The following is a 6,731-nucleotide window of genomic DNA, read 5'->3' as shown; positions in this document are numbered from 1 at the left end:
TATCCATTAGGACCAAATTGGATTTTTAAAGAATAGATACATCGGTGAGAATATTCGTTTACTCTTAGACTCAATATACTTATGTAAAAAGATAGAAACTAATGGTATTGTTTTCTCAATAGACTTCGAGAAGGCTTTTGACACGGCTGAATGGAATTTTATAGATATTTGTTTGAACAAATTTGGTCTTGGTTGCACATTTAGATCTTTTGTTAAACTTATGTATACAAACATCGAGAGTTGTATTATAAATAATGGTTTTTCATCTAAAGTGTTTAATCTCCAAAGAGGGGTAAGGCAGGGCTGCCCCCTTAGCCCATATCTTTTTTTAATTGGGGCGGAGATATTAGGTCTTATGTTGAGACAGAGTAAACAAAATTCGTAGAATTCATCTTAATGGACATGAAATACGCGTAAGTCAGTATGCTGATGACACATTAATTTATCTTGATGCCAATGAATGTAACCTTTTAAATTGTTTTGATATTTTAGCAAAGTATTCTAATATTTCAGGACTTAAAATGAACGTTAACAAGAGTAAAATTGTAAGGTTAGGTAATTTCAAAGGCACATTATGTAGACAGTTAAATGTAGAATGGGTTGATGAAACTATTGATTACCTTGGAATAAAAGTTCCAATACGTGATTTATCAAGTATTTTTTCATTAAATTTTGATACTGAATTAAAAGAAATCCATAAACTTTTGAGAATTTGGAATTTTCGCAATTTGACACTTTTAGGTAAGATTACTATACTGAAATCCCTGGTACTTCCAAAATTTGTTTATCTATTTAGTAACTTACCTGATCCACCCCATAGCTTTTTTGATAACCTCCAAAAAATATTCTTTGAATTTTTATGGAGCGGAAAGAAAGATCGAATTAAAAGAAATATAATGTATAATGAATATGAAAATGGTGGTTTAAAAATGACACACATAAAAAGTTTTTGTAATGCGCTCAAAATTTCTTGGGTCAAAAGGATATTAGATAATCAGAATAAGGGTATGTGGAAACCGTTTTTTCTTCATCAAGTAAATTCACACGGAGGTGAATATATTTTTTACGGTAATTTCTTTGCTAATGATGTAACATTTTTCCATGTCAGCCAATTTTGGCACGATGTATTGATATCCTGGTCTTCCTATAAATATTACAACCCGGTCAAATTTAAAGAGATTTTATCTCAACCCATTTGGAATAATTCATTTAGTAAAAATAGATGGTAAATTGATATTTTTCAAACACTGGTTTGATAAAGGAATTAAGTCGATTGGGGATTGTCTTAATACAAATGGATGTTTTCGATCTTTTGAAGAAATGCAGCTAAGTTTTAATTTACATATAAGCCAATTTATGCGTTATTACGCTATTGTTGATTCTATAAAGTCAACTTGGTCAAAAATGTTTACCCAACGCAACCCCGCATTTTCTTATGAAGACAGGAAACTTTCGTTATTTTTATCACAAAAGAAACCAACAAAATTTTGTTATTCTATATTTGTAAATAATGTATGTTTAAAATTGGAAAATACCAATCACTTAGATAAATGGGAAAGTGACCTAAATTTAAGTTTAAAAACACTAATTCAGTGGCAAGACCGTTTTAAAATATTATATATGGCGACCTTGGATACCAAGATACGTTCATTTCAGTTCAAGTTTATTCACAGACGTATAGCAACCAATTATTTTTCGTTTCGCATCGGGGTAAAAAGTTCACCTAGTTGTAATTTTTGTAAACACGAAACTCAAGATCTTATGCACCTGTTTTTCTGTTGTCCAGTTGTTAAATTATTTTGGAATGAAGTGTACAAATGGTTAGTTAATTTAAACATTCTTACTTTGCCTTTTTCAGTTTTGGATATTTGTTTTGGAGTTAAAATAAAAAATAGTCTTATTAATACCATTATATTTTACGCAAAATTCTTTATTTATAAGCAAAAATACAATGAGAAAATCTTAGTCTTTAAACACTTTAAAAAGTGGCTTCGCGCTCTCCTTTTTTTTAAGGCTTATGCGATTATTTCATGTTTATGTTGTTTAATAAAACTAAGAAGTGACTGATAGGGGGAAAATATAGGTGAAGATAATTTCGGGCCCCGTCCCCTCATGGCGAAAGTCGGATCCGCCCTTGTGACACATACACCGGAAAAATGGCCGGTGCCCCCCTGAAAAAGCAAGGACCCCCCAGTGCCCCCCCCGGGAAAAAATCCTAGCTACGCCACTGGGGAGGCGGGAGCTTAGAAGAAAAACTTCGGTACCATAATGACCTTCAGTTGGTAGTGTTGTGATCGTTTATATCTTAGTTGGGAGCATCAATAACCACGCAGGAACGTTCGATGTACATTTCAATCAAGAAACTTTATTAATCATCAATCTTCAGCAATACATGTAGAGTTGAAAAGCATATCACAACGTACGACGATGTAGATCTTAACTCTGTGATGATCTTAACTTATCTCCTCCTCAACCCTTGGGTGTACACTCAATATATATTAAAGCTTCTACACAAATTATAATCCAAGGGTTTGGATATAGGACTAGAGGGGGTTTAATTATTGGGAAGGGGAAGGCAGTTCTTTGTTCTCTGATTGGGGGTTGTTTGACTATGAACAATAAGGGTTTTAATGACTTGGATTAAATTAATGAATAAGGGTTCTGAGAAGGGGGTTGAAAAGGATGGTTCTGAGAAGGGGGCATATACATTATGAAGTCTAGACTGTGTATATGTAGTGATTCATACAATCACTACATTACATCCCCTTTCTTTGGAAAATTGAGGCTCCCCTCCTTGTGGAAAAAAATTTCAAAGTAAGCAAAATCAGAGGAATAGATACCCTGGGGTCAATGAACTATATACATTACAAAGTCAATACAAAGAAATAGAAAAAAAATAAATGCAATGTAGAGTATATACAGAAAAATAGAAGAAAAAACGATAAGTGAAACATTGACCATTGTTCCGTGTTCTCTTACGCTCATTCTCTCTCCCAAACAAATACTTCAAACCTATATACATCTTGCAGTAAATTCATAGTAAATAATTAGCATAAGTCTTTCCATTATTGTGTTATCGATAAACTGAGACATAATGCTAACCTTCCTCAAAAATTCACAACATATATTTCATTTTTCAGAAACCAGTGCTGGTTTATGCACTTAAACTAAACAAAAGTAATCACAAATTGTGCAGACTTATGCACTTAAAAGACAAAGTAAAATGCAGAGAAAAGGAAAAATTAGAATAACAATCAAGTATCAATAACGTAGTGTAAAATATCCTTATTACTATAGCCAAGGAAATTCAGCAATGGATAACAATGTTTTTATAATGTAAGTGAAACAAATCCGGTACAGTTGTAGGTTTAAGTTATGTAGATACCAATGTCCTAGTGTTTAAGTTATGTAGATACCAATGTACTAGTGTGTCTCTCTTTACACCGCTATCGACCATTAATCAATAAATTCCCATCATACTCTGATGATAGACAAAACCAAAGATACAAATGTGATATTCCAACATGATTATATATAAGAAAAACAGGTGCGCTCTAGGTACTGAAAGTGTGTCTATGTCCAAATAGGCGATATTATACTTCATACGAAGCATCAACATAGAAACCTGAGTCACTAACAACCTAACCTGTCAAATATCTCTTTTTACAATCATATTTAATGAAAAAAGTTTAACAAGTAATTCAAACTTGTTCAGTATCACTAACAAGAGTATGTTTAAACCTTGTTATGTCATTAAAATGATGATCTTTGATATATAACTTTGTTCATGAACAAATTGCATTCTAACACGTGTTCAATTCAACACAACAACAAACATACCGTCATCAAGATTTTGACTACAAATTGCTTGTAGGTCTTATTCAAACCATTGTGACTTAAAAACATTATCTAGGAAGTGAACTCTCTAGGAATAACAAAGGTACAATATATCTATAAAATTACAATAGGGTATGAACTATTATAAAGAGATTAGAGCTTACGCATACAAAGACTTGTAAAATCTTGCTTGGGACCCTGTTATTGGTATTTGTCTATTAGTCAATATGTCATTAATTAAATCGTCCGTGCCCCTATACAAATCGACATTCCACCAAAATCTTACTTGTTTGGTGGTGTTATTAAGGCTTTGGTCGAATGAGGTCAGTAATTGTAAATGTCCATTCTTAAAACGTCCTCTATGTAGAGTCATGTTCTTATCAATGGGGTCATTCACAAGCATTTCAAACTGTTTTTCCAGGTTGGTCTTTGTCAAAGGTCTGGGGGCAGCTATACCATTGTTGTCCGCTATTGCATGCAAGTAATCTGAATCATGGATTTGGTCTGATAATTGGGTACACATAATTTGCTCAGCATTGAACTCTGGAAGTTTCTCATCATTCTCATTGATGAAGTTCACTGATGGTTTTTCAGTGTTTTGTTTCCTTTGTTCTTGAGCAGTTGTGTTCTTCCCTAAAGCTTCCTTGATACTTGTAAGATTCCAGAAAATAGTGATGTCACCAAAGTAGTTTCTATACACTCCGCAACAATATTATATAAATCGATCAATTTGTGAGCGGTGGGCGTCCTCATCATAGGGAAATGTGCTTCTATTTTCACTTCAAATTCCGAAGTATATTTATGTCATAGGATTACGCACCAAATCTTCTATATGAGTTTCACTCCTAATTTGCTCTGATAATGTCTTAATGGTCATTTTCAAGTACATTCAAACTTGACAAGTTTCATGCTATACACAAAGCGGTGAAATACTAAAAGAAAATAATAAAAGCCAAAATAAAATTGTATTTCTTGACACATTAGGCCTATGTGTAGTCCAGTATCATTCATCACTGGAAAATGCTTTGCTTTACATGTTAATGTTAACCAAATACAACATCATCATGATTTTGATTGAAATATAAAACATTCTTGCTTCATAATATCATTAACCTTGATTACATCACATCCAATGTTGTTTGAGAAATAATGAAATATCACATGTTACATAAACTTAGTTAATCCTTATCTAGCTCAGTATTTGAAAGTGTCAATGTCAATGACTTCGTCTTAAGTTTTAAAGGTGGTTTATTTTTCATCGTGGTCAATTTTAAATGAGACTGGTTAGAGTCAGTGTTTGTCAAATATTGCTATTTCCAATGTCAAATCAAAGGATAAAGATGATGTTATCATAACAAATTAATGTAACTGTGTACAATGAAAATACATTTATGCGCATGTAATGGACATTAAATCAAATATAGCCTCTCGCACTCTCTCATATGCCAGTGGAACAATAAGGAAAATGCGGAGAAAATGGTTTCACTTACCGATCAGAGATGAAGAATATGTCTTCAAAGAATAATTAAATTTTGGTTCAATGAATAGTACAATTAAAGTAATGTCCAGTGTTATTATATATTCAGGGGAAGAGTCCAAGTCATTCATTCAATAGTTCATGATTTACGTTGTTGTCGTAGCATGGGGTTGGTCGTATTGGTCGGCGTTGTGGCTTGACGATGGCATCTTGTCATGTTTCCAGTTAGATTCAATGTCATCTGTGTTGTCATCGATGTTCTTGTCCATACTGTTCCTCCGTCTGTATCGTCCGTCTGTATCTTCCGTCTGTTCATCCGTCTTTGTCGTCCGGTCTGTGTGTTTCTGTAGTGTGGTAATTGTAGTCGTCGATTTTTGTCATCCACTGTAGCTCAGGTTCTAACAGGGGTTCATGACGGTGCTAACACGTGTAGGATAGATGGTATCTTAACTGTCTTTCCATAAGAGCTATTCTAAGTCTTTTCTCGAAGCAAATAGCCATGTTGAAGTATTTTTCAATTAGAAAACCGGGTTCTCCACCATGTTGTGTTGGGATCGTTTATATCTTAGTTGGGAGCATCTATAACCACGCAGGAACGTTCGATGTACATTTCAATCCAGAAACTTTATTAATCATCAATCTTCAGCAATATTACATGTAGAGTTGAAAAGCATATCACAACGTACGACGATGTAGATCTTAACTCTGTGATGATCTTAACTTATCTCCTCCTCAACCCTTGGGTGTACACTCAATATATATTAAAGCTTCTACACAAATTATAATCCAAGGGTTTGGATATAGGACTAGGGGGGGGGTTAATTATTGGGAAAGGGAAGGCAGTTCTTTGTTCTCTGATTGGGGGTTGTTTGACTATGAACAATAAGGGTTTTAATGACTTGGATTAAATTAATGAATAAGGGTTCTGAGAAGGGGGTTGAAAAGGATGGTTCTGAGAAGGGGGCATATACATTATGAAGTCTAGACTGTGTATATGTAGTGATTCATACAATCACTACATTACAGTAGTGAACCCCCCCCCCCCCTTTTTTTTGCTTGTCAAATTTCTCGGTCAAAACCCCTCCGTGGAAAAAAAAGCTAGTGTACCCTGGATGATTATTATATGTACTTAAATGTAATTAAATTAATAGCTTTTGTTGATCAGAGTCCTGTTTCATTAAGGCTATTTATGATAACAAATTCGTACTTTATATGACAAAATTACCATCAGCAAATCAGATTAAAGGATTTCAGTAGCTTTTAAAGACGAATTTAATTGAAATTGAAAAGGTTTTATTCAAAATTATTGCACTTTGCAGCCAAAAGGCCGAATTGCGTACAATTTACAGGTATATATACACAGAATGTACAGATTTAAAAACATCAAAACTTGAAATGATTACGAAAATATAATGCA

The sequence above is a fragment of the Lytechinus variegatus genome, chromosome 18 (genome assembly GCF_018143015.1).
Source record: "Lytechinus variegatus isolate NC3 chromosome 18, Lvar_3.0, whole genome shotgun sequence".
NCBI lineage: Eukaryota > Metazoa > Echinodermata > Echinoidea > Temnopleuroida > Toxopneustidae > Lytechinus > Lytechinus variegatus.
This window is presented reverse-complemented; position numbering follows the sequence as displayed.